General features: G+C 31.4%; 1 protein-coding gene across 3 annotated transcripts in view; it reads right to left on the reverse strand.

Moving 5' to 3' along the window:
• Positions 1 to 253: 253 nt before the first annotated feature.
• Positions 254 to 8,369, reverse strand: part of LOC107856806 (pentatricopeptide repeat-containing protein At2g35030, mitochondrial-like) — a 13,824-nt gene continuing 5,708 nt past the window's right edge. For all 3 annotated transcript variants that reach the window (XR_007043558.1, XR_007043555.1, XR_007043556.1), the window contains exon 3: positions 254 to 535. The gene's annotated coding sequence lies outside the window, so the exon portion shown is untranslated. The remainder of the gene's footprint in view (positions 536 to 8,369) is intronic.

The raw sequence follows: 8,369 nt of genomic DNA on the forward strand, positions 1-8,369 counted from the left end.
TCTCATAGCCTCCTGTACATAAATGTGGCGCGCAACACACCCATGCAAAAAACTCTACTAGATGCGGCTTTCAGACTTCTTAGGACTCTACTGAACCTTAGGCTCTGATACCAAGTTTGTAACGCCCCGATTTTCTAAATCAAAACGCTACACAGTGCTCATGACCCCAAGGGACCACAAGCTAACCCATGACTGATATTTGTACCTGTATACTGCAAATCATGACAATATAATGTGGAATACGTAAAAGCTGTAAGGTCATAAGGTTCTCATCTGAAAATTTTTAACATCTGAAAAGGTGGTATCACAATACCAAAACATACTGAAATAATCTGAAGTCTGAACATGCAAATCTGAAAGCCTCTAACTGTCTGAATAAGGAGTTGAAGGAACATGTCTCCAACTAACTCCGTAAAACTAAACTGAGAAATAATGAATAAGTCAAATAATATCATCCTCGAACGAAGAGGACTCACTACAACTCTGTATTGTGAGAGCGACTGCTACTGCTGGTCTGGGACTCGTGTCTCTGAACCTATGGTGTAACATGAAAAGAAAGCACCATAGCGCAAATGCGTCAGTATAACTGGAGTACTGAGTATACAAGTGAGGTACGCTGAATATAAAAGAGTTCATGCATGACAATGCTAGCTGACTGTCTGATATGGACGTGAGAGTACAAACATACATACATACATACATAGAAACTGAAATCGTGAATGCGTGATAGCTAGCTCTATAAGCTAATACATGGTTTACTGATAACTAACATGGCTGATGCTGTAAATCTGATAACATAGGCGACCGTGTCTGACAGTCCTGATATACTGAAATCTGAAGAACTATCTAAGTTCTTTTACTGAGACTTGTACTGAAACTGTGGGAGATAGTTATTTAACCGACATGCCCCATGTATGCCATAATGGCTAAGCTGGGGTCCAATCTCTGCCCCGACTGGAGGGGTGTCAATACCGCGCCACTGGTAAGGACAGCTGTGAGTGACCCTTATCTGGCAGGTACTCAAATGAGAACGATGGATATATTGCATGCACACTTTAGAGCATAGGTTTCTCTCAATAACCTTAATCATCTTGAACCACCCAAATTCATGGGTTTTAACTACAAGCATATATACATCATGGAAACCAACTTAATTAACATTTTAAAGTTTAAACAATAATCATTAACATGCACAATATCACGTAATAACAAGAACAACAAAGTTTCTCATTAAAAACATGGTTCTGGAACTCTATGAACGAAAGAGGTCCATAAATGAACACTACGCATACCTTAGATTAAAACTTTGTGGAATTTACGGTTGAATTTGCTCGAAACTCGTAACTCCAATGGAAACCCTAGGCTTGCTCTTGTCTGTTCTTGAGAGAGTTTTAGCAAATTGAGTATATTGTGGTGATTATATGCTTTAATCCCGTGTTTTTGTTTTATATAGGGGTGGAGATTTGACTAAAATACCCTTCAAGGTGCAGAAATAAAATGCTGAAATCCGGATGCCTTCGCTATAGGTGTCGCGTCGCAACCCCTAATCAGGTTGATTGGGCATCGCGTCGCGACCCCTATTCAACTTAACTGGGCCTCGCGACGCGGGGCAATCGCGACAGGCTACTGTTTTGGAATTTCAAACACGCCTTAAACGAGTTCTAAAAATTCTGAGACTCACCCCTAGTGTACTATGACCTTGCCCCATCGCAACGAAACTTTAAAATCCAAAAACGAAGGTCCGAAAGGTCTTCAAATAAATCATCGAAGTTTAGGGGCCTAAAACGAGACTAAGTGTTGAACACTTGTCAAAAATTTTCTAAGTCTATAGGCTTGTAAAGCCAAATAAGCTGAACTCTAGACTTAGGATTTTACGGGGTCTTACATCAATGAATGTGTTTTATCCATATGAAATCTCTTTAAAATATTTTCAGGATATGTGGATTGATGGACAAATATCTCATTCGTAAAATGTTTAATTTGTAGACCAAGACAAAATTTTGTCTTTCCGAGGTCTTTCATTTCAAATTTCTTTTCAAACATTCTACTGTCTTTGGAAGCTCTTCAGGAGTTCCAACGATATTCAAATCAGCATATACAACTATTATGACAAATTCAGATCCAGACCTTTTAATAAAAACACAAGGACAGATTGGTCATTTTTATACCCTTCTTTTAATAGGTATTCGCTAAGGCAATTATACCACATGCGTCCTGGTTGTTTGAATCCGTATAAGGATTTCTGAAGCTGGATTGAATAATTTTCTTGAGAATTGTTATAAGCATCAGGTATATTGAATCCTTAAGGAATTTCCATATAAATTTCACTATCTAATGAGCCATATAAATAGGTTGTGACGACGTCCATCAGATGCATATCAAGTTTTTCACGAACTGCCAGATTAATAAGATACCTGAAGGTGATTGCATCCACCATCGAAGAATATGTCTCCATATAATCAATGTCAGGTCTTTGCGAAAATCTTTGTGCCACAAGTCGTGCTTTATATCTTACGACTTCATTTTTCTCATTTTTTTTCACACAAATCCATTTGTACCCCACTGGCTTTATACCTTTAGGTGTTTGAACTATAGGCCCAAAAACTTCGCGTTTTTCAAGCAAAGCCAATTCAATCTTGATTGCATCTTTCCATTTTGTCCAATCATTTCTCTGTCTACATTCTTCGACAGATTTTGGTTCAAGATCCTCATCTTGTTGCATTATTTCATTTGCAATATTATAAGCAAACACATTGTTGACAATTATATCATTTCGATTTCATATTTTTCCTGATGAGACATAACTGATTAAGATCTCTCTATTTTCATTATTTTCAGGTAGCTGAACCTCTTTTGAGGTTTTATCAATAATTTGTGTCTTGTTGCTCTCCTTGAGTAGCTTCCTCCATATTATTAGTTTAATCACTTGCTTCTCTTCTTTTTTGAGAAATTTTATCTTTGGAACCGATTGATCTACCACGTTTTAAGTGTGGTTTAGACTCATTCGCCGTAGTCAATTGTCCTACCAGGACATTAACTCGAATGGGAGCATTAACAGCTGGAATGTAAGATTTTGTAACTCTTGATAGGTCAATGAATGCATCTGGCAGTTGATTTGCAATATTTTGCAAATGAATTATCTTTTGAACTTCTAGTTCACGTTTATTTGTATGAGGATCTATGTGAGATAATGGTAATGCATTCCAGTCTATTTCCTTTTCCAACTGTTTATTTTCTCCCCCTAATATTGGATATATTGTTTCATCAAAATGACAATCAACAAATCTTGCCGTAAATAAATCTCCAGTCATAGGTTTCAAATATTTTATAATAGAAGGAGATTCATACCCAACAAATATTTCCAACCTTCTTTGAGGACCTATTTTTGTGCATTATGGTGGAGCAACTGGAACATATATTTCACATCCAAAAACTCTTAGATGGAAAATATTTGGCTCTTGACCAAGAGCTTATTGTAATGAGGATACTTTATGATAATTGTGGGCCTTATCCGCACAAGAGCTGCTGCATGCAAAATAGCATGACCCCATATCGAAATGAAAAATTTTGTTCACATAAGAATTGGTCTAGCGATTAATTGGAGGCGTTTAATCAATGATTCTGCTAGACCATTTTGAGTACAAGAGCTGCTGCATGCAAAATAGCATGACCCCATATCGAAATGAAAAATTTTGTTCACATAAGAATTGGTCTAGCGATTAATTGGAGGCGTTTAATCAATGATTCTGCTAGACCATTTTGAGTATGAACATGTGCAACCATATGTTCAATTGTTATTCCACTTGATACACAATAATCATTAAAAGTCTGGGATGTAAATTCACCCGCATTATCAAGACGAATTGTTTTTATTGTATAATCTGAAAATTGTGCTCTTAACTTTATTATTTGAGCAAGTAATTCCGTAAATGTCATATTACAAGTTGATAATAAGCACACATGTGACCATCTTGTAGATGCATCTATTAAAATCATATAATAATTAAATGGTCCACATGGAGGATGAATGGGACCACATATATCACCCTGTATGCGTTTCAAAAATTCAAGGGATTCAATTCCCACTTACATCATTGATGGCCTAGTAATTAATTTGCCTTGAGAACATGCAGCACAAGAGAATTCTTTAAATTGAAGAATCTTCTGGTTCTTCAATAAGTGTCCATACAAATTCTCAATTATTTTGCGCATCATATTAGAACCGGGATGGACCAACCGGTCATGCCATATAATAAAACTATTTGAATCAGTAAACTTCTGATTTACTAGGGCATGTGCTGCAACAGTGCTAATACTTGTGTAGTATAAGCTGGAAGAAAGAGCGGATAATTTTTCAAGTATATATTTATTACCCGACATTATTGTAGTAATATGAAGATATTCAACTTTTCTATCATTGGTAGTCTCAATATGATAGCCATTTTGGCGAATGTCTTTGAAACTTAATAAGTTTCTTTGAGACTTACTACAATATAATGCTTCATTAATAATCAAATTTGTCCCATCGAGAAGTAATAAGTTAGCTCTTTTCGAGCCTTCAATTAATCTTGCACTACTACATATAGTATTAACATTGGCTTCTTTCATTAACAAATGAGAGAAATATTTCTTATCTTTTAGAATAGTATGTGTAGTGGCACTATCTATAAGACATATATCATCGTAACTTATTTTGGATCCAATTGATGATTGGGAAATTATCATATTCTTCAAATAAAAAAAAAAAGAAACATACTATAAGAAATTTGAAAAACTAACATAAGAAATGTAGAATCAGAAATACACGGTACTGTAATAAAACAGAAAAACATAATTGCAAATAATAATAAATTAATTCTCAACTAAGGTGATTAGTTCCTCAATTAATGTTTAATACTTAATATGCGCATCTGTGAAATGTCATAATTGTTCATGTCGATTTATAAACTTATTTGTACTAGTAAACTCCAAGTTTATCATGACATGTGTTTTTTTCTTTAGTAAATTTCAGATTTACTATTAGGTGAATAAATTTTAGATCTATTGCTTTAGAAATAGATTTCAAAGTAACTATTCTCAAATATTCAGCCTCTTTCATGGGTGAGTTGAGATACCATCACAATCAAGTATCCATTTGCATTAATAAGTTTTTCATTCCCCATGAATAAAATATAATCGTTCCTTAAGCCTATTAAATTATGATAGCTTATAGCCTCTTTTAAGATATTGCTAATTCAGGAGCAAATCGAGGCATACATATAATTGTAGAGAAACTTTCTCTAACATATCGTATAATCACGATAAGCGTGTGAAAATATTATCACTTTTGATAATTATTATCATATTGTCCCTCCACGCTTATATCCGTGCATTTAATTACTTGTCTTCTTTCAGACATATTATGCATTACTATCACATACACTTCAAGAATGAAGTAAGTTATCATATGTCAGACTTATCATATATTGTTGTCATATTCACTTCATGGAATAGAGCATATCAATGGGGTATGTTTCATGACTTTTCACCAAATATTCATTATTTTACCTTAGCCATCACAATATCATTAATATGGTGTATGGAGATTCAAAATCAATATCTTATCATATAAAGACGTTTTAGGCATAAAGCGATGGGACTTGAACCCAATATCTGATCAATCATGGTACATGAGGACTCTAACCCGATGTCTTATCCTTTTGATATTATAGAATTTGAATCAATTGTCTTTCTTCAACCAATAACATAAATAAAATTCAATTTTGAGCCTATAACAATTTCATCACTTTGTGATTATTTTAGGCATAAATAAATCTAATCTTTATGATATTTATATAGTAATAATAGATATAATACGATATAAAATAAAATCACACCGAGAAAACTTTAGATCAAATTAGCAATATATGCAATTTATATATAAATAAAATTAATTTAGGATTCTTTACCACATTCTAAGGATACGATATCAAACATATATACTAGTGCTTCAGTTGTGATTCTTCAATTCAACATTAGCATACAAGGATGTAGTACTAGTTATAGAAAATAATTATTTTTAAGGTCCTTTGAACATACCTACTTTCTCCTCAATGTTAAAGAAGGATTAGCAACAATACTAAAAATATCATCAAAATTTAAAAGTTCGTAACAATTATATATTTGGTGTAAACTGAATTTGACTATGTTAGATTCAATACTTATCTTGAGATTATTTTTAGACGTATAATCTCACCTTATTTGACAGAATCTCGTGCTGATAACGTGTTATAAAATTTAAGCAAGTAAAGAAAGAAAGTAAGATTGGAGAGTATGAAAGTTGTTCTTGTTTTTCTCGATGTTTATTTCTTCACAAACCATATGCTATTTATAACCCAAATTACGAACTTTACATAATTTAATATTCAAGTGATAGGGAAAATTACCCACTTAAGAAAAGATAAGCTAAATGGACACTTATGTCATCCATTAGCCAAATGGATGCTTAATGTCATCCATTCACAACAGTTATCATAATATGCGTAACTCTCTTTTTAAGAGAGTTATATGTATTATTTTTAACGAAAATTTAGAAACGAAGTTAATTTTTTTTTTTTTACATAACTCACTTAAAAAGAGAGTTATGTAAATAGAAGTTACATAACTCTCTTTTTAAATGAGTTATGCATTTTTTTTATATAACTCACTTAACAAGAGAACAAAATGCATAGGTCTCTTTTGTAAGTCTACAACACATGAAAAAAATTAGATGATACATGAAAAAAACTAGACGAAGATAGTTCAATTATTTCTCACAATTAATATATGCACATTATTGAGCACACATATAAAAACCTGCCTTCTTTTTTCATTATGATCTGTTTCTTTCTTCTTCTTTTTTAAGAAATGAATCGAAATAATATAGGGCTGAAACTCGACAAATCATGAGAAAGAAGTGTTATTCACATTTCATTTGATAATCAGAGACGAATTGAAAGTTAAGCATTGAAAATTCTAAAGATTCTCGGGGGCGGGGGGAGGGAGATAGAAATGTTAAAGTATCGATGCAAATTCATAGAGTCATTTGATTAATCACATATCATATTTCACCGTGTATTTAGTTTGTATAACCTAGTTGAGGTTATAACCTTTTTTTATCGTCACTCATGGAGAAAAGGCTACTGCATTTTTGCAATAAAAAAAGGAAAAATTTCAAAAATAACAACTATAGAGTCTTAATTGTAACTTTTATAGCAACAGTTTCATAATTACGAAAAATAGCAAATTGTATTTTGGATTTTAAGTAAATTGTTTCTATATAAATACATATACAATAAGATTACTTCCCTTCTTTTACTCAAATTAGTTGAGTTAAATAAATAATAATTATCCCATCTAATTAAATTCTCATAAATTACTCTTATTTAAATTAGTAGATTCCTTTTTCAAATCAAACTCATATATGAAGATTATTATTTCCATGATCTTCAAAATTTCAAAATATCATTCTTTTATATCTTTAATTATTTTTTCTTGTTAGTCTTTTCATTTTTTTATTATTTTAATTTTTTCTCTTTATCATTTTTTCTTTCCACTTTATTTTCTCTCTTCTACTTCTCTTTTTTTTTTCTTTCTTCACTTATTATTTATTTTTTATTTTTTCATTTTTTTCCTTTTCTTATTTTTTTTTCGTTTTCTTTTTGTTATTTTTTATTTTTTTCGCTTTTGTTTTTACACTTCTATTTCTAATCTCAATTTCTCTTTCTTCTTTTTTTAATTTTTCACTTCTTTTTTTTTTGGATTTTTATTTTTTCGTTTTTGTTTTTCCTATTTTTTCTTTTTTCTTACTCTTCTATCTTTGTCTTTTATTTTTAAAAGACAAATATCGATATCATATATACATATTCAAAAAATATACAAAATAATACACATGCAGATCTAAATATGTATTTACGGTAAAAAAACATACATATATATCTGCATATGTATTTACAGAAATATATATCTGACTCACATGTATATATAAACATATAGGACCCAAAATCTCTATAACACAAATGACAATTATATACATATACATACAGGTAGTAAAAAAATACATATACATATCTTAAAACAGTAAAAGAAAATAAATAAGTACAAATGTTACCCTCTAAAATGACATAGTATGTACAGTTCAAAGATAAATCCAACACCGTATAAAATACATGTAGCTCTGCATATGTATTTACATAATACATACCTAATTCATATGTGTATTCTTATTTTATATGAGTCACCTTTGTATTTCGCAAATACATATGAAGATATATAGCATAGTTATGTTTGTTACTATTTAATATAAATATCATATGTATTTCGTAAATACATATGTATGTTTTGTACTGTAA

The sequence above is a fragment of the Capsicum annuum genome, chromosome 8 (genome assembly GCF_002878395.1).
Source record: "Capsicum annuum cultivar UCD-10X-F1 chromosome 8, UCD10Xv1.1, whole genome shotgun sequence".
NCBI classification, from domain to species: Eukaryota; Viridiplantae; Streptophyta; class Magnoliopsida; order Solanales; family Solanaceae; genus Capsicum; species Capsicum annuum.